This window comes from Martes martes (genome assembly GCF_963455335.1).
Source record: "Martes martes genome assembly, chromosome: 9".
NCBI classification, from domain to species: Eukaryota; Metazoa; Chordata; class Mammalia; order Carnivora; family Mustelidae; genus Martes; species Martes martes.
Genome location: NC_137896.1, coordinates 63260320 through 63288105, shown reverse-complemented (window position 1 = coordinate 63288105; position 27786 = coordinate 63260320). Strand labels below are relative to the sequence as shown.

Genomic DNA, 27786 nt, shown 5'->3' with positions numbered 1-27786 from the left:
GCTAACAGTACTACTTTATCAGATGCCCTCTAATTTTAGATCTCCTTAGAATAATATTCAGCAATACTCAGGCAGTAATTTTGTTTTTATGCCCATATATGACAAGCTTTTGATAGTATATAAAAATAGTTATAGATTTTGTCACTGAAGAATCTATAAGTATCCCCAAATTGCCCAAAAATATTTAAATAATATGGGTTTCTTTTTCATAGATAGTGACAAGTGTGCCTTTTAGTTTCCACATGTTGGCACTTGCTGAATTCTTTCCCACTTAGGCATATCTCATTTTATTGGGGATTAGGGCTAATGGTGATCGAGGAGACATTCTCCTTTAGTTCTAGGGTAAGATGAAATAACATTAAGTCAGGCTTATGCATGTATAATTTAGGAACATGATCCTAGAATGTTAAATGTAGAATTTTTGATTCATTGATGTAAAAATCAAGCATTGTTCCCAGTGGCTCAGTATGAATAGGTCCACTAGCTGGCAGCATTATGTATAATAAAAACACATTCCTAAAGGTCTATGCTATTGTTTTATACATGAATAACTATCTATCTTGTCCTTCTCTGACATTTTTTCTCATCAACTTGTTCCACACCACCCTCATCCACCCCCGTTGTTGCACTGACAAATGGAGAAATTGCATGCAAAAGTATTTTTTCACTGATGTTGTTTTGTTTGATGTAAAGATTTGAGTCTTTAGAATGAGACCCATCTATATTTGAATCTTGGCTCTGAAATTCATCTTGGCCCTTTTATATTATGTCAGTTTATATCAATTTATATTGTCTCTTAGAATTGGATAAAATATATAGCAAGTGTATAACATATACTATATTCCTCATAGTTGACAATAAATGGAAGCTATTACTGGTGATGAGTACCTCTAAAATGTCCTTCCATCTTTTTCTAATAGAGAAGATAATATTATTAAGGGTTGTTCTCATGTTTTAAAATAAGCTATTTTGATTGAACTAACAAAGCAGGAAAAAATAGATCTGATTACCAAAATAGTAATTTATTAAAATGTCTTGTCACAAATGTTGCATCAAAAAGCTGAGTATATTGCCAAGTGATATAAGTAGTGACAAAAATAAGACCTATTAAAACATGTTGTTTGGTGTAATTTTACATTATTGCTATTTTAAAAGAAAAATCTATACTGATATTTCACTTAATGATAAATTGGCAAAATCCTGTTACATAGCATAAATGTTGATTATAACTTTTACATAACCTTTGCCAAGGCTTTAAAGTGATCAGTGACTGAAAAAGTGATTTATTGCTTGACCCCTCAAATGTTTGATTTTACACTAATAGTGATATTAGGTTGAGTCTGTGACTAGAAATCCCAGCAGAGGGCACTACAATCATAATTCTGTCTCACAGCCCAATATAATTGGAATAAATAACTTGAAAAATAATGGTAAGTTTTCATCATGTAAACATATGAAGATGTGTGCTTAAAAATTTCCATTTGATTTATTTCTCATATATTTAATACATCAGCAATTCATCAATACAAAAAGTAGATTTTCCTGAGTTATTTTTGAGTTAATTTTGTTGTCTTTTGTTTTAAATATCAGTTTAACTTTAATACTTCTGGGCCTTAAAAAAGGAATACTTTTGGTCTTCTTAATCTTGATAGCAAGAGTTCTATATAAGAATATCTATTCCTAAATCACCACATGGTAGTACACTGATGGTACACTGAAAGATATTTAAATGAGGAAAAAGTTTCTAATACTATGAGAGAACCAATAGATGGAATTGTTCATTTGTTTTAGGAATAGTCCCCAGGTTAATAAAACGTCCTGATAATAGGAAAAAAATAACTGAAATATTATATAGTTATAAAAACCTGATATGTGTATATGTACAAAACACACACATATGTGCACACACACACAAAATAGAACCATTATTACTAACCAATAAAATAATAAACCAATAATACTAACCAATAAAATAATAAACCAATAACCAATAAACCAATAATGGTTTAATAGAACCATTCATCTCAATTTTAAGCTAATTGTTAAAACCAAGTAATGATTTTATTCATTGTAAAATTTTAAAGATAAGAGGTTCAGTCTTACTTCCTGAATTTGTTTTCTAACCAAAAAGATATGGAAATACCTTTAATTTTCAGTAATAAGTGAAACTTCTAGGTAGTTTCTTATTTCCTGATATATTGGAAAAGAAATTTTTTTTAATATTTACCCTTTTTATTTAGAAGCATTTTGTGTTTTTAAATGTATGACCTGTAAAGTGTTCTGTATTTTTGAACTATTCTTTCAGAGTGTGAATTCCTTCGAATGTTATAGGAAGAAATTAAAAATGAATCTCATACAATCATTTTGGCATAATGATTCACTGCTCCATAGAATATATTTGCTGTTATGGAAGACACATTATTTTGAAAGCCAGGCTCTCTTTTTGCTTACCTCTTTTTAGGAGTAGGTATGCATATTTCATTCTTTGGGTTCTGCTACTTTAGAATGTACTTCCTTTTCAAATATCAAAGCTACTCTCTGAGAGGTTATGTCTGCTATTGATTCATCATGCCTGGAGAGAGATGCCATCCTGCTAGGGAGAATTATAGGATGGCATCCTTCAACTCAAAGAAGTGCTGGCTGCTTCTGTGTTTCACATAACAGATCACTCAAATACTCTGGGTAGCAAGGGAGTACTCTGCAAGTACCAGGGCAGATCGCTTGCTTTTGTTTTCCCTGTGGGCACAGTCTCCTTTCCAGGAAGTCCCTGACCTCTAATCAAAGAAGCCCCACTATGGTCCCTTCCAAACCCACTTTCTCCTTCTCCAAAGTCATCTCTTTCCTCTACTGAAATGAATGTGTTAATAATAGGATTCTCGGGGCGCCTGGGTGGCTCAGTGGGTTAAGCCTCTGCCTTCGGCTCGGGTCATGATCCCAGGGTCCTGGGATCAAGCCCCGCATCGGGCTCTCTGCTCGGCAGGGAACCTGCTTCCCCTCTTTCTCTGCCTGCCTCTCTGCCTACTTGTGATCTCTCTCTGTCAAATAAATACATTAAAAAAAATCTTTAAAAATAGGATTCTCTCCAAGGCTTAGTTGATTTAAATTTGGTTGTTACAGTATATAATATAACTGTTTGGTATTTGTAAAATCTCATTGGTGCTTGGAATTCTAATAGCTTCATTTGGACTCTTTTTAGCTCATCATCCTTCCTTTGACAGCTTGAGCAGATGATGTGGTACTTTTTTTTTTTTTTTAAGATTTTATTTATTTATTTGACAAACAGAGATCACAAGTAGACAGAGAGGTAGGCAGAGAGAGAGGAGGAAGCAGGCTCCCTGCTGAGCAGAGATCCCGATGCGGGGCTCGATCCCAGGACCCTGGGATCATGACCTGAGCCGAAGGCAGAGGCTTTAACCCACTGAGCCACCCAGGCGCCCTGATGTGGTACTTTTTACACAATTTATTGTACATAGTATATGCAATATAATATGTATAAGCCTTTCAAGGATAGGGAGTCAATAATAATGTATCATTGTAGTAACCTAGTATGAATCAGGATCCCTGGCTAACATTACAGCTTAAATTTGGGGAATGTATTGGTAAGACCCCTTCTGCCATTCTTTGAAAAAAGTTTTTTTTCTCCTGGCTGGGCTAAATGACATGGTGGTTGGTATCTCATAGTCTCCTGGAGAAGTTTGTAGACCCTCTGCCTTATATACTCTCACATGTGACAGTGGTAATTCTTTTCCTGCCAGTGAATCCCAGGGCCTACCTGGACTTCTAATGCACACAGCTACAGTCTCCTCCTTCTAGATCCTTCCTAGTGTCTGATAGTGGGATCTGTTTTGTGATGTATCCAAAATGGATCTCTTTTTGTTTAATAATAGTTATTACATAAGGATCTTATGTATTTTAACTGCATTTGGGAAACCAAGAGACGGTAACCGTCTCTCAGGAAATATAGTCCAGAATTTTAGTTTTTGTTTCATTGTTTTTGTGTTACATAGTTAAGCTGAATTTGGTGGAATATCAAAAGCTTCAGGTATATCAGCTTAGATTTAGAAATATTTTCCTCATTCAAGTAAAAGTGTGTGTTTGCATGCACATGCATGTGTGTATGTACGTGTGTAGGTGTATAATACATATATGCGTATCCCTGTGTATGTAGATATACATGTGTATATATCGAATATCTACTTGGTAAGGTACTTTGATTAAAAATGAGAAATTTAGGCTTTTATAGATAATTGCTCTATTTTTAACTTAGTGGTTCATGGAAGGATCATGGAATATGAAGTTTAGGTTTTAGTTCTGCCATTTACTAGATCTAGGCCAGTCTTTGAACAAATCTTAACTCCTTATTACAATTGAATAAGAAAAAATAACTTACAGTACGGTGAACATAATATTAGGTAATGTCTAAATTATGTGTGTCTGTCTAAATTATGTGTGTATTGGAATTAATATCATTTGTCTCATTTATTATTCTTGAGCCTTTTCAATATATTTGATACTGGAAAATAACACAAGATAGGAAATATTTTTACTGTGTGCCGTCCTTAATATTTTTACATTATTTGGTTATGTGAAAACATGGTGCAAAACTGCTTAACTAAAACAGTGAGTGTCAGTAGCAGAAATACACACATAAAGCAGTGTTTTAGAACTGAGAGTTCAGAAAGACATAAATATATGTGATTTATCATATGAAGAAGATGGAATTTCAGTAAGAGAGGAAAGGATGGATTCTTCAATAAATGGTGTCTAGAGCCATTGGTTAGAAATTTAGAAAAAATATGGGGCGCCTGGGTGGCTCAGTCATTAAGTATCTGCCTTTGGCTTGGGTCCTGATCCCAGGATTCTGGGATCAAGCCCCGCATCGGGCTTCCGGTTCGGCGGGAAGCCTGCTTTTCCCTCTCCCCTCCCCCTGCTTATGTTCCCTCTCTTGCTGTGTCTCTCTATCAAATAAATAAATAAAATCTTCAAAAAAAAAAAAAAAAAGGAATTTAGGAAAAAAAACCCAAAGCTGAATCTTGCCTTTGTGTTATGTACCAACATAAATTTAAGTTGGATTAAATATTTAAGTAGAAATCCTCACTCATAGGGGCACCTGGGTGGCTCAGTGGGTTAAAGGCTCTGCCTTCGGCTCAGGTCATGATCCCAGAGTCCTGGGATCGAGCCCCACATCGGGCTCTTGATGCTCAGCAGGGAGCCTGCTTTTCCCTCTCTGTCTGCCTCTCTGCCTACTTGTGATCTCTGTCTGTCAAATAAATAAATAAATTCTTTAAAAAAAAAATCCTCACTCATAGATATTTCAGAGGAATAATTTTATAATATTAAAATAAGGTCCAAGTGTGACCCAAACCCCATGAATTTAAAGGTTAATATATTGACTGAATAAAGACTAAAAAGCATCAAAAAAATTAAAAGACAAATGACAAACTGATTATTATTTGTGATGTATATACAGACAAAGATGTATTTTCTTTATTGAATAAAGAGCTCTCACAGAACAATAGAAAAACCACACTGCAAATCTATAAGAAAAAGACAAAACATAGACAAAAATTAGGACAAATTATTTCACAAAAGAAACACGTATGCTCCACAAACACATCAAATGATTATTTTACTAGGAATGAAGTAATTAAATGCAATTAAAACAGTGAGATATCATTTTAGTTCATCAAAAAGGCAAAGATGAGAGAAGATAGGCAATAATCAGTGAATATAGGGAAATGGGTCTTTTCAACTACTGTTTGGAGAGTAAATGATTTCACTTTTAGAGGTGATATTTTCATAAATATTTTTTCGTAAATTTTCATAAATATTTTTCATAAATTTAAGTACCCATATCATTTTGACTAATAATTGCTTTCCTAAAAACGAATGAAACCATTATAGAAAGATGGAATGTAAATGAATTCATTATAGCACAAAGGACATCTGGAAAAAAACATCAATCTTTAATTTTAGATGACTAGTTGATCATGGATAATCTATGGAAATGTAGTATATAACTGTTCATGATCTCTAAATCATATTAGGTTAAAAAATCACTTTAAGGAATATGATCTTATTTCTGTGAAATACATAGATACTCATTAAGTATGTGTGTACATAGATACATGCATAGAACTATATCTTAATGTTCATCATGTTATGTTGGGGCATTGGGGTTATGGATGATTATTACTTTCTCCTTTATACTTTCCAGTATCATTTGATTTTTTTATGGCACATGTTGGTTTTATAACTGGAATAAGCAATGTTCTTTTCATTTTGAAAAAAAAGTAGATACCCTTTAACTTCCAAATTGAGTATTAATTTTTTTGAGTGAAAGCTGTGATAAAATCTCAAATAGCTAAGGACAGCTCTGTGGGGAAAAAAAGGGAGCAATTCATTTTACCAGTGAAAAAAATATAAAATATTTTGTTCAAAATAGCATGTTTCTCCAAGGAGCTCAGACCATGTTAGATGTCAATGTATTAGTCTCCCAATACTCTTTTGAGATAAGAAATCGGAGATCAAATCATTCTAGCCCCATATTAGGTTGGGGAGTACAAAGAGGCTCAAAACCTCAGTCAGTGACAGAATATTGGGCTTGGGCATAGATAATTTATAAGTTACATTAAAAAATAAATTTTAAGTTTCAGTGCATTATACAGTTTTTACACATGTGTGATGGTCAGTGGCCCTGAGACTGTCGTGGGCCTCTGTCAGTGGGGAGCTGGTGGTATGCATCACTGGCACTGGCTTTGGCACTTTGCCCTTCTTTTTTTTTTTTTTTTAAGATTTTATTTATTTGAGAGAGAGAGGGCACAAGTCAGGGTGGGTACAAAGGGAGAGGGAGAAGAAGATTCCCCATTGAGCAGGGAGCCCAATGTGGAATTCGATCCCAGGACCCTGGGATCATGACCTGAGCTGTAGGCAGAAGCCTACCTGACTGAGCCACCCAGGTGCCCAGCACTTTGACCTTTTTGAGAATCACAATGTATATGTGGTTTGTAGTCTTTATGAGAAAGACTTCTGGAGAAGGTTAGAAAAGATTTCTGGAGGGTAGGCTAGGTTTCTATGTGGTAGTTTTCCTAGCCATGTATCTCCAGCTACCTGAATTCCTAGCTCCATAGTCTTGTCAGGGCAGTTTTCTCTTTTGACACAATACTGGGTAAGGAGGGCCCCAAGTCATAAATAGAGTCCTACTCATTTGTTATTACTATTTACCAGGGAAGGAATTTTTAGAAGACCTCTTATTTTAGTTCACTGTTAAAATTTTTACTTGATTGAAAATTGGGCAGAGGACCTGAATAGACATTTTTCCAAAGAAGACATACAGATGGCCATAGGTACATGAAAAGATGCTCTACATCACTAATCATCAAGGAAATGTAAATCAAAACTACTAGATAATACCTTATGCTTGTCAAAATGGCTACAGTCAAAAAGGCAAGAAAATAACAAGTGTTTACAAGAATGTGGAGATAAAGGAATCCTTGTGCTTTGGTGGGAACATAAACTGGTGTAGCCACTGTGCAAAACAGCATGGAAGTTCCTAAAAAATTTAAAATAGAAATACCATATGATCCAATAATTCTACTACTCAGTATTTACCCAAAGAAAATGAAAATGCTAATTTGAAAAGCTATATGCACCCCTGTGTTTACTGTGGCATTATTTATAGTAGCCAAGATATGGAAGCAACCTGTGCCCACTGATACACAAATTTATAAGGGAGATGTGATATATCTACACAATGGAATATTATGCAGCCATAAAAAAGATGTCATTTGTGACAGCATGGATGGAACTGGAGGGTATTATACTAAGTGAAATAAGTCAGACTTGGAAAGACAACATATGATTTCACTCACATGAATCTAAAAAACAAAACAAATCAATGAACAAACAAAAAGCAGAATCAGACCTATGAATCGAAGAATAGATTGGTGGTTGTCAGAGGGAAGGAGATGGCAAATGGGCAAATGGGGTAAAGGGGCATCGGAAATACAGGCTTCCAATTATAGGGAAAGTAGTCAATGATATTGTAATAATGTTGTGTGGTAACAGATGGGAGCTGCATGTGTAGTTAGCATAGCATAACATAGAAACATGTTGAATCACTGTTGTATACCAGAAGGTAATTAAACATTGTGTGTCAGCTATACTAAAAATTTTTCGTTTGAAATAAAGAATCAAAGAGTGGGGATGATTCACTTTGATAATAGGAGGTACTGCTATCATGGAAAAAGAGTGAAATAAACCCTATAATCCGTTCTAGATTCATCACATATATTACGCTGTAAAAAGATTAACAAAGGAGTAACACTGGAATGTAGTTCTTATCTTTGCCATAAATGTGCTAGTTTTTTTCTCTTTTAAGTAGTTGAAGGAATGTTCCTCATTTAGGTGCCTCCAAGTTTTAGCAGAAGAGATATATGCCAAATAGATCTTTTTTCCTTCCCTCCCTGAGCAAATACTGAGTAGTACTTTTTTTCCCCATCTTCTTTTAAAGAGCTCCCATTTTTTTGCCCCCCCCCATAGGATTTATCAGGAATTTTGTGAATATTATTCCCATTTAGTCTTCTTAGCTTTTCAAGGGATGAGGAAACCGATACTCAAAGATAATTTGCTTAAAAATTAATATTTAGTAGGGTTTTACACTTATATAAGCTATTCTATAGTTCTTGAAGGTAGCATTTCCCCAAAGTGGCAAGAAATGAATTTTAAAAGTTCACTGTGGGAATTGGAACTAAAAGTGGTAACTTGGAGTGCTAGAAAATAACTTTGGCAAATGGAAAAGAATTCTGTCCAGTGGATTGTGTCTCAGAGGAGACTGATTAAAGGTCACTGGAAATGGGCTCTGCAGGGTGCCTGAGAGGTAGTTGACAATCTAATGGAGTGGGGATTTGGGGAGTGAGGATGGGGCAAAGAATGCATTTTCTTTTAATAGTCTGAAACCTAATGTGGGTTTTGTTTTATATCAGGGTTTTCTTTTCTTTCTTTCTTTTTTTTTTCTTTTTGAGAAATGTTGCTTTTTTTGCACAATAATACAGTAGTACCAGTGATTTTTGTTTTTACATAGCCCCTTCTCTGAGGTACTCAAATTTCACAAGCTTAAGGCTATAGTGATATTTAAGAATTGCTTAACATAAACATAAGTCACATAAAAAGCTTGGCCAAAAGAATTTTCTTGTAGCAAAATTGTTTGGCTTGTGGCCAGCCTTTCCAAAGGGAATTATGGATATGGGGCACTTGTATGGCCTGTGTGTGTTATGCTACTCTCTGAATGCTTGATGTGGACAAAATAGTGGGTGATTGAATAAATTTAATGTTTATGCATATGTATCTCATCTTTTTCACTTTAGCACTCTATTTTGTATTATACAGTATTCTTTGTTAATCTTTTTCCTCCCAAAAGAGAATTTACCTCTCCCCCTCAGATTCCAGGGATAATGTCTTATACTTCTGTAATATTCATAAAATCATATCCTCTCTGGTTCAGTCTTATAGGATGTTAGTCTTAAGTCTGTGCAACAGAAGGATTTTTCAAATCACTTGAGTGTTTTACCTCTCTCGATTAAATGACATGAAAGCAACTTGCATTCATTAGCAATTTTTCTTTTCTTTTTTTCCCTTACTCATCTGCTACCATCTCACATTGCTCCTGGTTCTGCAGTTCTTAAATACACAACAAATCTTAGAAAACAATTTTAATGCTTTCTATCAAAAGACAGCTCTTGTCTTCCTTTTTACCCCATTTCTCTCTAATTCTTTGTCATAGTACTGAAGAGTTAGCCCGACAAGACAGGATCCTCCTTGGACAGTGTGAGCCTGGGGTGGGCAGAGGGGAGGCAACTGAACCAGACCAGTTCCTCTTAGGTTGGATGACTGTACAGCCTGGTTTGTCTGGCATGGTCCCAGTTTACACCTGTCTTTCTTAGCCTAATTATTAACACAGCTTTTTCCACTCCCAAGAATGTCCTGGTTTGGATGATAAATTATATACCCATTTTTAGAAGACTGGAAGCTTACATTAATTACTTATATCCAGTCATACTTCTTTATTCCACCATAGCGACTTGTATAAGGTCTGACTCAAGTGGTATTCAACAAGTATGCATTGAATCATTTGAATCCTTAGTCATATCTGCATGAATCCATCTGTTCTAGACAAGTGTATTTGTGTTTGATATACTGTTCTGCCTTAAATCTGGGTCTTACTGTTAGAGGACATCTACTACAAGCCCCACAAACTCTAGCAGTTGAATTCAGAACACATAACTATTTTAATTAGGTAATGAAAAAAATTAGCTAAATGAAAAAAATGAATTACTCCCAAGACTTGAAAATAGGAACATTCACGTAGAATTTTCTCTTAGAGAAACATAATGATCTAGCTGTCTGAGTCTCAGAGCACATGGTTATTATTATCTGGGTCTGAGCACATTCTCCATGTTGGACCCTTACCACTCCACCCATGGACATGTGAATTTGCAACCTCTGTTATGTATTATACATTTGGAGAACATAAAGTCATCTTTGTATATTTTTCAGATTGTTTATTTATCTACTTAGGAAGAGTCAATTCTGATTAGTTATCCTGTTTATCAGAGTTTATTAAATACTTGTAAATTCTTTTCCAATAGGCCTTTTTCAAAAATTAATTATTTTGAGTTTAGTTGACATACAATGTTACAGTAGTTTCAGGTGTACAAAGTAGTGATGTCACAGGTTTATACATTATGCTGTACTCGCAGCAAGTCTAGCTACCATCTGTCACCATGCAACACTATTACAGTATCATGGACTGTATTATGCTGTGCCTTTTATTCCAGTGATGGAGAGAAGCCTTTTTTTAATTCAATAGGTTAATCATTCATTTTGGGGAAATATTTTTTGCCCATACTTTCCAAGAATGGCAACAGCTATTATAAAGTACTTTTGTTGTTCTATTTAATAAAAAATAAGCTGATACTATTTATAATATTTGTCAGCAGCCAGTACCTTTAAGAAAACATATTTTTGAAACTTAACCATTTGAATTAAAATTGTGAAATATGGTAAAAAATGAAATTGGAAATTAATGTAGACCCATAGGAGGAATTTTGAATATTTGTGAATGTATGTTGTGTGTGTAAATGTGTATGTCTGTATATATGTAAATATATAGTTAACTCTGTCTTCACCTGCCTTTTCTTATTTATAGATTGGAAAAGAAGGAACAATCTCAACAAGTGTTTTTATTAAGGGCCTATTATGTGCTGTCCTGCATTTTCAATTCACAAATGATTTTTCAACTTTGAACTACCACAAAGGAATAAAACATTCTTCTCTACATGTTGAAGAAACTACTGTGTATTAAAATATGGATACATATCTCAGTGTCTGATGCATCCAGGTACTTGGATGATCTGTGAATTATGTCTTAAATCTCACCAGCAAACATCTTTTTAACATAACTTAAAAGAGCTACATTGCTTCATCAATGAAGAATTGAGCCTGATGATTTTTAGAATATTGGCAAGATATGGCTTGACTTACTCTAATTATGCTAAATGTAAATAAATCTAATGGTCGAATGTATTGTCTCAGGACACAAAATATTCATATATTTTTAAAGCTTAATATATTTTCATTTAAAATCATCCATCTGTACATGATCCACTTCACATTTAAGAAGTCTTTTTTTATGCCTTCTGACTTGGTCTCCTCTTTAGTAATAGTAATAGTAAATAACCTTTCATCCTGAAATCTTCCTTTGCTATCATCCTGGGGATTCTCTTCACCTCTCTTTTTTGTTGGCTCTCATTTCCCAAATCCCATGACTTCCTTTTTGTTTACGCCATCATTTTGAGGATTAGGAACTCCATTAGCTTCCTGAGAAAGTAAGCGAAGTAATTTTTTTGAGACCTTCTGATACTTTCGTTGTATATAAAATAATAGAACTTGGGGTACCTCAGTGGCTCAGTCGTTAAGCGTCTGCCTTTGGCTCAACTTGCGCCTGGAGTCCTGGGATCAAGCCCCACATTGGGCTCCCTGCTTGGTGGGAAGCCTGCTTCTCCTTCTCCCACCTCCCCGCTTCTTGTGTTCCCTTTCTTGCTGTCTCTCTGTCAAATAAATAAATAAAATCTCTTAAAAAATAAAATAAAATGATAGAATTTAAAATAGTTTCTTTTTCACAAACACAGCAGTGTGTTGCAGCTTCAAGTGTTGCATTTGGGACGTTTAATGCTATTCTAATTATCTTTTTATGAAATCTGTTCTCTCTGGTATTTGACAGAATCTTCTCCTATTTTCAGCATTTTAAATTTTTAAGATATACCTTGGTGTGGCTCTGTTTTTAAACATTGTGTGGAACATTTGGTGGAGACGTTCAGTTTAGAAAGTCATATTTTTTCAATTCTGGGAAATTTTCTTGAATTATTTCTTTAATGATTTCCTTCTGTTTTCGCTGATGTCTTTCTGGACCTTCCATTTCCTGGACAGGTTCTCAAAATTATCTTTTCATCTTATGTTTATATATTTTAATCATTTTTCTTTACTCTGAAGTTTATTTCTATAACTGTATCTTTCAACCTTCCTGTTAAATTTTTCATTTCTAATTTTTATACTTTTTTAATGACCTTTTTTTCTTAGTTGTCTCCCCCCTTTCTACCCCTGCATTCTTTCTGTATTTCTTGATTGCTTAAATATATTATTGGAAGTTTTTTTTTTCTTTTTCCTTTTTATTGTCTCTGTCTCCTTCAAGATACTTTTTTCATTTAGTTTCTTTGGCCTCTCTCTTTTATGATAGAGGCCTTCATCAAATATCTGGTGATCTTTAAGAGTTGTATGCTGCACAACTAACTAATTGAGTACTACTGTGATAGCCTAGCTTGTTGATTATGGGTTTCACTGTGGGATGATTTGGCAGTTTCTTAGGGAATCCTTCATGTCCATATGTTTAGGTGTTTCTTTTAGGCTGGTCTGTTTCCCAGAGAACACTTTTGAGTCCACTGCCTTGGTGAGTGTGTACACCTTAGCAGCTAACATGTTAGGAGCTGGGTGGAAGAAGAGTCTCAACATTCAATTACTCAGTCTCCCTTTTAAAAAATATTTTACCTTACTCTTCCCCTGCTACCAACTACCCTCCCCCTACTGTGCTAATCCTGTCCAGTCCAGGACTCTTTTACTTTAAAAGTATTTATACTCTTTGGAGACTAGACTGGATATTATCTGAAAGGATGGAGGAGAGTTAGAGGTAGTTGCCCAGTTGTCTGGAGTGGGAGATAAGATTTCAAGGTCTAACTGCTTTGGAAATACATTTCCAATAGATCCTGTATTTAGCCCATTCTTAACTCAATTCACAGAGATGAAAATGGCTTTTCTCGTGCTGATTAAGGATTCAGCTTCTTGCTGTCATTCTCTCATGCATTTATGAACCCTTGTTTTATTTTCAAATCTACTTGTTTTGTTGTAGGTGGGGTGTTAGGAAGGGCATGGAAGCTAGTATGTGGATTCTCACTGACGTCTTTAACCTCCATCATTAACACATATACACATGCACACATGCACACACACATCAATCGCATATAAATGCTGTAACAGCTTACAATGGAATAAAATTTTTAAAACTTCATGTCAGTAGACCACATACGGTTCTTGTCAAATCTACGCTGGAAAAATATTTCCAGTTTAAATGTATTGAGATGAATCACCAAGCATTGCACAAGTTCTAGAAATTCTTTTCTCCCTCGTTTCTGAATTACTCTTCAGCCTTCAAGATTCAACTCATAAGCCACTTGCTGTATAAATCCTTTCCTTTCCTAAGCTACAGTATGGTGGTCCTTCTTGTGTTACCTGCAGACTTAAATGAGAAAATGTACCATTAAAGCATATCACATTGTATTCTAGTTGTGCCTAAATCACTCACTAGATTGTAAGCTCCTAGAGAGCAGGAGTGTTGTTTTATTCTGTATGTACAATGCCTGGCGCATAGTGAACAATCAATAAATGCTTTGTGCATTAGGGAATTTTAATGTTCTAAAAAGGGGAAACCACACTTTAAATAAATTAGGATATAATTTTTTAACAAAATGTTCACTGTACAAAATAATTTACTTTAGGATTCCTTTAAATAGCCCTTGTCGCTAGTGCATTTTAAAATTTCTTTATATGCTATTTTTCGAGGAACATATTTAGGTGTAGTATCCCTTCTGCATATATGTGTACATATACACTCATTTCATATTGTTCTTCTTTAGTTGGGGTGTTACTTATATTTGAAGAGAAATAAATGTTATTTTGTTACACATTGGTGATGTTTTACCCTCCAAATATCTTTTGCTGGCTGAGCACTAAGTGGCTATTCTCCTAGCTTTCTGATGATCAGTGCAATATATTTTAAGCAGCTAGTTCTAAAATACATTCAAATAGCATGTACTGTTCCTCATGAATTGTTCTTTCTTTGCTTAAATTTCCCACTCAGACCACCAGCAATCCCTTAAGTACTTTCCCTACCAGCTAATGCTAGCTTTTAAAAATCTACTTAATGTTACTCCTTTCTCTCTCTTTGTTGCCTCTGTCACTTAATATACCTCTATGTCTGCCTGATATTTTCCTTTTCAAGGTCTTTTTATGCTTTTAGGATGATCTTTCGTAGTGTCTTTCCTACTATCTTAGATGCTTTGATTCTGCTGTTTCTCCATTGCAAAGAGCTTAGTAGAGGGAGGAAGTGAATATTATGGGTGACTTTTTTTTAAGTTGTTATGTATGGTATTAAAGAAGATACAAATGTTGGTAGTTACTATGTGTTCCAGAAAGGATTTTAATAAACTTCAGAGCCATTCATGGAGACAAAACTTTTTAAATGGGACCTGTTTAAATTTCACAGATAAGGGGAAAAACAGAACGTTAAAATTTGGCAACTGTTAAAGTTGAATGATGGGTAAATGGGAGTTCATTATTTCCTATTCTCTTTATTTTTGTGTATATAAAACCTTTTACATATACAAGGTTTTTTTTTTAAATGAAGTATCATTTTTTATTCATTTTGACCTAGCAATCCCACTTTTTGATATCTGTCTTCTAGTACATCAGGACACATGCACATGGATGCTGATTATAGCATTACTTGGATTGGAAATAGTCTGATGAGTCTGTTACCATCACTAATGGAATTATTGGATTAAATTATATTATATCTATACAATGGATTATGATTCAGTGATTTAAAAGGATGAATTGAATTATATGCTATATACTCTGGAGGGATGTCCGAGAGGTATTCTTAAGTGCGCTGACTAATGTGTGTAATGTCATTTCATTTTTATAAAAAGAAACTGTGGTAATATTCCAAAAGCTCTGAAAGCATATATAGCAAATTATCAATATTGGTTATTTTAGGAACATGGGACTTGAGGGGATGAGGTAGAAGAAAGAATTAACCTTTTCTCTATTATTCTTTGTATTGTTTGATTTGTTTCAAGTGTGTATTACTTTTGGGGGAAATGTAGTAAAGATTTTTAAGATAATTATAAAAATAAAACATTTTCAAACCAGGTTTCAGTTCACATGTGATAATAAAAACAAATTTTTTAAGTTTTAAAAGTGAAAAGTAATGTACATAGGAAACTAAATGATGCATTAGATCACAGTTTGCCTTCAGAAAGAAAAATAACTAATTTGATACTCATGTATATGCAATATATATCGAATGCTGATTCTATTCCCAAACTTCCAACAGAAATTACCTGGTGATAATTAGAAGACGTTGGCCTTCTCTATATTAATTCAATAGCCCCTCACCTTCCTATCTCCCCCATCTGACTGTGCCTAAAATTAAATCTTTTTTTGTTATGGCTTTGAACTAATCCATTTCATAAATATTCATAAATTCATAAATAAAAATTTCATAAATAAAGATGTCCCATTTTCAAGAGGTCACATTTAACTTAGAACTAGGGTACCTAGTTATATCCCTTAAGCTTCTTTGATTGCTAGCAAAAAAACCCTGACTCTGGCTAACTTAGGCAAAAAGAAATGTATTAGAAGGATACTAAGCAGTAATAGAATTTAAGTTTCTCTTGATAATTGGACATTTTGCTTTATGATTTAGTATGCCTCTAATTATATTTCCTGCTTTTAATTAGAGCATTGCACTGAAAGTTCCTAGCCAAACACTTTTTTGTCATCTTGTCTTTTAAGAATTAAATTTAGTTAAGTCTTTAAAAAAATTTGTCATTATATAAAAGGGAAACTTACATAGAATCCATTGTTTAAATTGTTCTCTAGTAAATGGTGAGTTTGGGATTATAATTAGTTTCATTTATTATAAGAGGTATAACCATTTAAATGCTTACAGATAGTCTCAACCTACATATATTATTTTAGAATTGTCACCATTGAGTTTCTCTTTAATGTCACATCTCTTTGTGACATAATTTTTCCATAAAATTATGATTTTATCCCTATGCTATTATTTATCATTTCTATATACTTAACTGAAGAACACTGATTTTATATTATGATCTGTGGAACAAATTTTTCCAGAAGTTTCTCACATACCTTTTTGAAATAGCACACTAATTTGACCATATTTTTTAAGTTAATTATCTGGCTTTGTTTCACAGCAGGCTCTTTTAAGCAATTTAACACCATTTTTATTATAAACTATAAATCATTTATATTATATATACAATTATACATACAAATTTTATGTCATATATGTTATATAAAGGCCAGCTTAATGTTTTTCATTTTGAGAAGCATAAAATTCTCCCCATATACTAGGTATAGGCAGCACTTGTACCTACATGGGATATATTACACTTGTTTTAGAATCTGGCTCATGGGGTGCCTGGGTGGCTCAGTGGTTAAACGTCTGCCTTTGGCTCAGGTCAGGATCCCAAGGTCCTGGGATCGAGTCCTGCATTGGGCTTTTTGCTCAGTGGGGAGCCTGCTTCTCCCTCTGCCTGCAGCTCCACCTGCTTGTGCGTGCTCTTTCTCTTTCTCTGACAATAAAGAAATAGAATCTTAAAAAAAAAAAAAAAAGGAATCTAGCTCATTTTTCTCCTTATCCACCTTTGGGGTCAAGTTTTTAACTAGTAGTAGGAGCAGAGGTATAAGTGGCATATTTGGGGCCAGACTTTCTTACTAGCCTTTCTTCCTACCCATTTTTCCCTTCCCTTTTGTTGGAGTCAAGGTTTAGGTTCAAATATGGGTAGAGACTGGGAGGTAAGAGAGTAGTGGGTAGGTACATCTAGGGTTAAGTTTTCTGCTTTATAGCTGAGAAATTGATTATCATCAAGGAATGGAGTTAAGCAAATATATTGAGGATAATGGGAGCTAAGTTTCTCAATGTCAACAAAGGGAATTACAAACATGGAAAGGGGGAAGGTTAAAACAAACTGTGGTGTTGAGTTAGAGGTAGGAACATGGTCTCATTGCTTTGCTAGGTAGGTAGGTAGGAGTGTGTATGAGTGTGGGTGTGAGTGTGTGTGTTTCCTGCCTGTGTCTGGGTATGATAGCAATGAACACATCTGGCACTCAGACCTTGGTTTTTAAATATTCTCCACTAAAAAGAATCAGGGATCTTTGAAGAAATGGCTGACTGCTAGCACTGGGCATTTTACGTCATAAAGTAAGAAGTCCTCAAACAGTAAGTGACACATGCCCGAAGAACACATTAACAGGTTTGAAGGGTTACCACTGACCCATTTTGAGACAATTTGAGTATCAAAATAAATATTGTAACCCTTTCAGTAAACCAGGACTCCCTGATTCCATACTAATATTAGTAAATATATAAATGAGAGAGAAAAGAGAATTCTCCATGTCATTTAATAATCTAGAACCTTGGCACTAATCACATTTTGGGCAAAAGAATTCTTTTGAGTGGGAGAGGAGCTATCCTGTGTATTGTAGGATGTTTTAGCATTATCCTTGACCTCTACCTACTAGATAGTAGCATCCCTCCTACCCCCAACCTCTAGTTGTGAAACACAAAAATGTCTTCAGGCACTGCCAAATTGCAATGAGGAGGCAAAAATTGCACCCCATCCTCATTTGACAACCACTGATCTGGAAAGAATGATGGAATTGGAAAATTACCATTTGGTAACTATCATCGTAATAGCCAAGTAAGACATGAATTATCAGTGGATGCTAAAACAATTAAGTGAATATTTGATGGGGAATAAGATATTAACTTAATCTCAAAACATCTCCACAAAACACTACTTGATAAATACAACATGAATATAATTAGCTTTATAGTAGGAAAAGCTTAAAGGAAAACCTTAACCAAGTAATAAAAATTAACATCATGTGCCTCACATAGAACACAGCATTGCTTCTGTGGTATTCCTGCCAAAAATCACAAATCATGAGGAAAATCAAACTGGGGGGACATTTTACAAAGTTAAATGGACTGTACTTTTCCAAAATGTTAAGATCATGGATCCTGATTTTGATAATTTATCTGTGGTCATACAGATGAGTATCTTTTATTCCTCAAACACACTACATTTCCTTCCTTGAGAATCTTCAGTTTCTGTTCATTGTGTCTTTTCTCAGTTTTTCTGGTGGGTGGCACCATTTCATCATTTAAGACTCAAGTTTTCACCTTCTCAGAGAGGCCATCCCTAATTACCCTATCTGTTGTACCCACATTTCTCAAATCTTTATCACTTTATGTTAATTATTTTATTCATAGCATTTATTGTTGCCTGTTACTACATTCTTATTTCTTTATCAGCTGGGTCCCTCTGCTGAAAGAAAGCTCCTGAGAGCAGAAGCTTTCTCTGTGCTTCATCCTCAGTCTGAAACAGTGCCTGATACCTTAGTGGACTTGCAGTAACCATTTATTGAATCAATAACTACACCTGTGAAATCTGGCCTTCTGTGGTAGGCACTTGGTCATATAACCAACCTGGGTATGCTAAGGTGGACTGGGGGCACATTCCAAATGTAGAGGTTAGTATCTACTGAGAAAATGATAAAATGGTATGGTTTGGGTGTGGGGGTCAAAGGGGAGAGAAAGGGAAGGATAAACAGAAAAGAGAAAATAATTGTTTGTAAAATAAAAATTAAACTGTAAAATAGCTCCTGGGGATTGCTTGGATATGCTTAAAGACTTGGACTGAATATAGTTTCTCTGGGGCATATTTTTTCCAACCATTGAATTAAAACCCAGTGGTTATTGGGACCTAGTCCTTCTGCTCTCTGTGCCAGTTAGGTTTACTTGAAGGCTATAAATAATACAATCCTTTTAAGATATAGAGGCTAAACATGGTTCAACACAAAACTAAAAGGTGGAAATAGATGATGTTGAATAATTCTGATCTCAAGTTCCCATGTCTTTAGTTATTAAAGACTACATATATATCTTTTCCTTGTGAATTAATTTGTAAATAATCACCCCAAATTATTTTCGACATAGTAGTGACCCTAGATCACTGGGAATTGAGACTGCCCCCAAATGGCAGATAAGCTGCAAAATTATTGCCATTTTAACTGACCAACAACATGTAATTTTGTTGCCCTTTACATTGGTATATTCCATCTTTAAGGTGGAGCTATATGAGCGAGGTCAAGGGAATACTATTACAATGAAAAACTTCACCTCAAAACCTTGATCAGTTGAAAAATATATTTTTCATCCTATTAACATTTTAATGTGCCTTCTCCTGAACCCTCATTAGTTTTATCTATGTTTATAACTTGAGAGGTTGTGCAGTAAAAGAGACTTCAGACATCCAAATGAGAGGAACAGTCTTGAATGTGATGACTATATAAAGACGTTGTTTTAGTTAAATGTGAGACCTGAGACCATAAAAATCCTAGAAGAGAGCACAGGCTGTAATGTCTGACATCAGCCATAGCAACATTTTTCTAGATGTGTCTCCTGAGGCAAGGGAAATAAAGGCAAAAATAAACTGTTGGAACTACATCAAAATAAAAATCTTTTGCACAACAAAGGAAATAATCAGCAAAACTAAAGGGCAACCTACCACTGGGGTGACTGAGTGGCTCAATTGGTTAATTGTCTTGGGGTCATGGGATTGGTCCTGCTTGGGGCTCCATGCTCAGTGTTGAGTCTCCTTGTCCCTCTCCCTTTCTCCTCTCTCTGCTTGCACTCTGTCTGCCTCTCTCTCTCTATCTCAAGTAAATAAATGTCATCTTTAAAAAGTAAATAAAATGCAACCTACTGAATGGGAGAAAATATTTGCAAATGACATATCTGATAAAGGGTTAGTATCCGAAATCTGTAAATAACTTATACAAACCAACAACCAAAAAAACAATCCAATTAAAAAATAAGCAGGAGAAATGAACAGACATTTCTCCAAGGAAAACATACAGATGGGCACAGATATAGGAAAAGATACTCATCATCAGAGAAATGCAAATCAAAACCAGAATGAGTGGGATGCCTGAGTGGCTCACTTGGTTAGGCATCTGACTCTTGAATTTAGCTCAGGTCATGATCTCAGGGTTGTGGGATCACCCTGTGTCGTCAGGCTCCACACTGGGCATAGAGCCTGCTTAAGATTCTGTCACTGTCCTTCTCCCTGTGCTCCACCCCCCACTCTCTCTCTCTAAAAAACAAACTACAATGAGCTACTACCTTACATCTGTCAGAATGGCTAAAATTAAAAACACAAGAAACAAGAAGTATTGGTGAGGCTGTGGAGAAAAAGGAACACTTTTGCACTGTTGGTGGGAATGTAAACTAGAGCAGCCACTGTGGAAAACAGTATGGAGGTTCCTCCAAAAGTTAAAAATAGAAGTACCCTACATTTTAGTAATTGCACTACTGACTACTTACTCAAAAAATCCAAAAACACTAATTCAAAGGAATACATGCACCCTTAAGCTTATAGATGTGTTATTTACAATAGTCAAATTATGGAAGCAGCCTGTGTCCTTTGATAGGTGAGTGGGTAAAGAAGATGTGAGATATATACACAATGTGATATTATTCAGTCATAAAAAAGAATGAAATCTTGCCATTTGCAATGATGTGGATGGAGCTAGAGAGTGTAATGCTAAGTGAAATACATCATCAGAGAAAGACAAATATCATATGCTTTCACTCATGTGGTATTTAAGAAACAAAACAAATGAGCAAAGGGAAAAGAGAGAGAGAGAGAGATAAGCCAAGAGGTGGACTCTTAATTATAGAGGAAAAACTGATGGTTACCAGAAAGGAGGTGGGTGGGGATGGGTGAAATAGGTGATGGGGATTACAAAATTCATTTGTTGTGATGAGCACTGGGTGATGTATGGAATTGTTGAATCACTAAATTGTACACCTGAAACTAATACAACACTGTATGTTAACTATACTGAAATTAAAATTCAAAAGAGCAAAAAAAAAAAAAAAGTTAAAAAAAAACCACATTGTTTTAAAAAGATAGGGATAGAAAAATTGCGTTTTTGGTGGTGTTTGATGAATTGCTTTGTGAAGTAACTATTGAGATAGAGGCCACTTTCCTTACTGTCCCATTACATTTTCTGCTTTGTCTACTATTTCTTTTCTAGCAGTTCAATCCTAAAGAAACAGATGTATAACAGATCCTTTCTTAATGAATCAGTAAGTGCTTGACTGTGCATCATAAGGAAAAAAAAATTTTAAGACATACTCTCTGCTCTGAAATTGTATGTAATTAATACATTGTTTATACAATATAATATACATTATGTCGATTTATACAATAGCATTTATGATGTGCAGTATGTGGTAGACACAAGGATGGATAAGATCTTGACCTTAAGGGACTCTCTTCTAAAAGAGCCCATGGTCAAGAAAACCAGAGATTTTGGTGCATTGTAATGAGTACAATAAAAGAGATATATGTTAAATGTTATCAGAGCCTAGGGGAAGGAGGATACCTTTCAGAAGTGGAAGGTAGGGGCGCCTGGGTGGCTCAGTGGGTTAAAGCCTCTGCCTTCGGCTCAGGTCATGATCCCAGGGTCCTGGGATCGAGCCCCACATCGGGCTCTCTGCTCCGTGGAGAGCCTGCTTCCTCTTCTCTCTCCCTGCCTGCCTCTCTTGCCTACTTGTAATCTGTCTGTCAAATAAATAAATAAAATCTTTAAAAAAAAAAAAAAAAAGAAGTGGAAGGTAGATTCATTAAAGGTTTCTAAGAATGATGTAATGACTAGTCTTTAAGGGCATTTGAAATAATAAGAGAATGACGTGGCCTCATATTTAAATTTAAGTGCAAAATTGTATAAAATAAAATTTAAAAGTTCAGTACCTAGGACTGCAACTGGTACAGTAGCAACAATAGAAAGAGGAGGCAAAAGTATAGGACTGAAGCTAAAACATCTGACTGCAAGCCATGTTCTGACACTTCTTGGTAGAGACGTCTTGGCCAAGTCCCTTGCATTTCTTGGTTAAGCCTCATTGATTATACTTTTTATGTATTTCTGGATCTGATTTATTAATATTTTGTTAAGGAATTTTACATCTGTGTTCATGAGGAATATTGGTCTGTCATTCTTTTCATGTAATGTCTTTTTGCTTTGTTTTAGCAAAGTTCAAAATTTTTCCTACAGTTTGTGTTGGATTATTATTTCTTATTATTATTATTTCTTACATTTAAGGAATGTTTGATGGAATTCATCACTGAAGTCATCTGGACCTGGAGTTTGTTTTTTTTTTTTTTAACAGGTTTATTTATTTGAGAGAAAGAGAACAAGCAAGCATGAGTACACATAAGTGGGAGGAGGGGCAGAGGAGGAGGACAGAGAGAATCCTTAAGTAGATAGACTCCCTGCTTAGCACGGAGCCTGATGTGGGCCTTGATCCCAGGACCCTGATATGACCTGAGCTGAAATCCAGAGTCCACCGCTTAACTGACTAAGCCACCCAGGTGCCCCATGGGCCTGGAGTTTTCTTTGTGGGAATGTTTAAATCTCCAAATTATATGTTCTAAAGTCCGCTTGTCTGAAACCAGTAAACCCACTCCAGCTGTGGTTCCCCCTCTCCCTTGGCTGCTGCTGTTACCCCCCTTGGCTGATTTTTTCTCTATTACTGTTTTTCAGAGGTTTGAATATGATTTTCTTTAGTGTGGTTTCATTTAGGTTTATCCTGTTTGGATTTGTTGAGCTTCTTTTTTCTTTTAAAAGATTTTATTTATTTATTTGACAGGCAGAGATCACAAGTACGCAGAGAGGCAGGCAGAGAGAGAGGAAGGGAAGCAGGCTCCCCGCTGAGCAGAGTGCCGGATGCCGGGCTCGATCCCAGGATCCTGGGATCAGGACCTGAGCTGAATGCAGAGGCTTTAACCCACTGAGCCACCCAGGTGCCCCAAGCTTCTTGTATCTCTAGGTTTATAGCTTTTATCAAATCTGCAAAATTTTCTGCCATTATTTCTTCAGGCAGTTTTCTTCTTCGTTCCTTAGTGGGACTCCACTGTAATTACATGTATAGTAGAATGCTTGATATATTGTCCTACAGGTCACTGATGTCCATTTTTGTCTAGTGTTTTTTTTTCTTTTTTTCTTTTTTAAGATTTTATTTATTTATTTGACAGAGAGAGACACAGTGATAGATAGAACACAAGCAGGGGGAGTGGGAGAGAGAGAAGCAGGCTTCCTTCGGAGCAGGGAGCCCAATGCCGGGCTTGATCCCAGGATGCCGGGATCATGACCAAAGCAAAAGGCAGACACTTAATGACTGAGCCACCCAGGTGCCCCTAGTGTTTTTTTTTTTCCTCTATGTATTTCATTTTGGGTACTTTCCATTGGCATGCCTTCAAGGTCACTGATGTTTTCTTTTGTAGTTTCTAATATAGTTCATTTCATTCAGGATTTTTTTCATTTTGGATACTATATTTTTTATTTCTGGAAGTTCCATTTGGTAATTGTCTATGTCTTCCATCTCTCCATCTCTCTATGTTTGTGTTTTCCTCTACCTTCTTGAACATGTGCGGCTTATTAATTGTTTGATATCTTTGCCTGCTAATTCTGTCATCTCTGTCGTTTTGGGTTCAGCTTCTGTTGATTGATTTCTTCTCTTCTGTTTATGGCCATATTTTCCTGTGTCTTTGCATGCTTGATTATTTTTTTATGAGTTGCCAGATAAGATGAGTTTTATATAGTTCTTGCTGGATCGTGTTGTATTCCTTTAAATTGTGTTGGACTTTGTTCTAGTGTGCAGTTAGAGTCAGGTAGATCCTCTTGAGGCTTGCTTTTAAGCTCTGAGCTGAGAGCCAGAGGAGCCTTTTTCTCTAGGGGTAATTCAGCTCCACTTCTAAGGTGAAGTCCTTCTAAGGATTCTAGTCAATGTTGCATGTACTGCAAGGTTTTTCAGACTGGTTGGTGAGAACATGAACTATTCCCAGCCCTGTGTGAGTCTTGGTTGTTGTTATTGTTCTACAAACACTTTTTTGATGTTTGGTTGTTGTTCTACATACACTTTTTTGATGTTTCTTTCCCGCCTTTGGATAGTTTCCTCTCATGTATACACAAATCAGTTCTCAGCCAGAGAGAGAACTACACAAGACTTCTCTGCAGATTTCTAGAGTTTTCTCTGTGCAGCTTCCTCTTCTCTGGTACTTTTGTTTCACAAATTCTAGCTGCTTTGGCCTCCTCAAGATTGAATTTCTACCTTCTCGACTCAGACTGTTGGGTTGTGTTTGGGCCCTTACTCCCTGTGTTATGGCTTAGAAACTTCTCTGGGAAGTAAGTTGTTGCAATTGTAAATATTGCCTTCTTTGTTTTGTTTTGTTTTTTTTTTTTTTCCTTGGGGATCACAGACTTGTGCTACCTGTTGTCCAAAAATATTGTCCAAAAATATTGCCTCCTATATTGTTATCTGGTTTCCTAGTTGTTTAAGGAGGGAGTGTAAATGTAGTCCCTGTTATTCTATCTAAACCAGAAGCAGAAGTCTCTTGCCTTCATTTTATTATTTTTTTTTTACAGATTTTATTTATTTGTTTGTTTGTTTGTTTGTTTTAGAGAGCAAGTGGGGCGAGGGGCCGAGAGAGAATCTCAAGCAGACTGTACACCGAGTGCAGAGCCCAACACAGAACCCGATGTGGGGCTCAATCTCAGGACCGTGAGATCATGACCTGAGCCAAAACCAAGAGTGGGACATTTAACTGACTGAGTCACACAGACACTCCTCTTGCCTTGGTTTTAAAAGATATTTTCGGAGTGTCTGGGTGGCTCAGTCAGTAGAGTCAGTAGAGCATGCTCCCCTTGATCTCAAGCATGTGAGTTCAAGCCCCACATTGGGTGTGAAGTCTATCAGAAAAAAAAAAAGAAAAAGACATTTTCAATTAGCAATAATCGCGCCTCGGATAAACCTCATTGGCTACGATACTGCCACTGCGCAAAGCTAGAAAAAGACATTTTCACGGAGTATAGAATTCTAGGTTGCTTTTTAAAAAATTTTTTAGTATTTTAAATATTTGCTCCATTGTTTTTCAGCTTGTGTGGTTTCTGATGAAAAGCATGTTCTAATTTTTATATTGTTCTTCTGTCTGTAATATTCATTTCCCCCCAGATGCCTTCAAGATTTTCTTTTTATCTTTGGTTTTCAGCTCTGGATTATGGTATGCCTTGATATGTTTTTCTTTATATTTATTCTGCCAGATGTTCTGTGTGTTAGATTCCATGGTTGGTCGTCTCATTCATTTTGGAAGCTTTTTGGCTCTTATCTCTTCACATGTATATTCTGCTTTTTTCTCTCTCCTCTCTTCACTGATCCAGTTACACACATGTTAGCATTGTTTGATGTTATTCCATAGCACTTGAATACTCTGTTCAATTTTGTCTCATTTCTTTTTCTCTTTGTGTTTCAGTTTGGGTGATTTCTGTTTCCCTATCTGTAGTTAAATTCATCTTTTTTTTCATTTACGGTGTCCAGTCTTTCAATAAACTTGTCAAAGGATTTTGGGGGGGGGGTCTCTGACATCATGTTTTTCATGTCTAGCATTTTCATTTGACTTTTTAAAAAGACAATTTCCCTCAGTTTCCTTTTGTACCTCAAAATGCCATCCTTCATTCATTCATTCCTTGTCTCTTGCTGCACTTTACCAGAAGTTGGGGTTTCAGAAGCATATGGCTTAACTGTATTAGCAGATGGTACCTGATATATTTCCTAATACATTGGGAATGATAAGGGAAATTTAATTGAGTCCTGGGTTAGCTTGGAGGCAGAAGACAACAGTAGAGGGTCCCTTTGTCTCTTTGCAGAGACCTTTGTAGAAGTAATAGCAGCTCTGGTTTATAGAGAAGTTTGGTTCTGCTGTGGCCATACACTGACTAGATACTTAAATCACAAATCTTTCTAGTCTTTACCAGAGCCTTGCAACATATGGATTATTCCCTATTTATTTATTTATACACGGGTGATGAAATTGAGTCTCAGAAGGGTTAAGTAAGTTGCCCAAGACTGCTCCATGAGTTTAAGCTAGAATGGCTTTGGACAAAGGTCAGCATGATTTTAAAGCCTGAGCTCTTTTCATTATATCATTCTGCCCCCCCAAAATCATAGATCTTGTAAGGAAAGGCAGTATGCAGAAACCTGCAATCAAAAAGCTCCTATATTTTTTGTTTTTAGATGTTTATTTTAGCTGATAACCTTTTAATGCTAGATAAAAACACTTAACCAAGGGGTACTGGGTGGTTCAGTCAGTTAAGCATCTGACTCTTGATGTCAACTCAGGTCATGATCTCAGGGTCATGAGATCCAGCCCTGCATCAGGCTCTACTCTGGGCATGGAGCCCACTTAAGATTGTCTCTCTCTTTTTCCTTCTACTCCCCCCATCCCATCCCCACACGCCCTCTCTCTAAAAACGAAACAAAAAATAGCTAGCCAAAATTCAATGAGGTGCTTATTAGGTATCCAGCATTCTTTTTAGGTATGTATTCTCTGAGTAGTTTCCATCTGGTCCTTCAGAGACAACCATGATCTGTCGGTTATGCCCAGTGTGACATTTCTCAACTTCTCCTGGGTCAGGAACATTTAAACTTTCATATCATGCTGGGTTACATAATTTATAAATTAGGTATTGTTCTTTTTTTTTAATCTCCTCTTGAAATTTCATTTGAATCTTGGCTTGCTTTTAAAAGTAGATGTTTGGGAACCTGGGTGGCTCAGTGGGTTAGGGCCTCTGCTTTCAGCTCAGGTCATGATCCCAGGGTCCTGGGATCGAGCCCCGCATCGGGCTCTCTGCTCAGCAGGGAGCCTGCTTCCTCCTCTCTCTCTGCCTGCCTCTCTGCGTACTTGTGATCTCTGCCTGTCAAATAAATAAATAAAATCTTTAAAAAAATTTTAAAAATAAAAAATAAAAGTAGATGTTTAGTGTACTATCACAAATGAGCAACTTGGAATTTTGTCAGGTTTTTATTTAATTATTTTTTTTTGGCCCCAAAGCACATCCTAAAACCATTTAATAACAAGATTAGCAACTATTACAGTGGCAGATTTGGATGGCTAAATATTGAAAATCAATGAAGATTTGTTCATGTTGTTATAAAAGTATAAAATTATCCATTACAATTTAAGATTGTTATATAAAATATTTTATATTTAATTCTGTATATCATAGGATATAGGGTTTTGTTGTTGGGTTTTTTTTTTTTTTTAGATTTTATTATTTGAGAGAGAGAGAGCAAGAATGAGCAGGAAGAGGGAGAGGGACAAGCAGATTCTGCACTAAGTGTGGAGCTGGATTTGAGGATCCATCTCAGGACCCAGATATCACGACCTGAGCTGAAATCAAGAGTCAGACACTAACTGACTGAGCCACCCAGCCCTCCTGGCTATAGAGGTTTTTAATAAA

At 35.7% G+C, this 27786-nt stretch overlaps 1 protein-coding gene across 1 annotated transcript in view; it reads left to right on the top strand.

The window, feature by feature from the left end:
* CAMKMT (calmodulin-lysine N-methyltransferase) overlaps positions 1–27786 on the top strand; it is a 382410-nt gene that overhangs the window by 19156 nt on the left and 335468 nt on the right. The gene's annotated exons all lie outside the window — the stretch shown is intronic.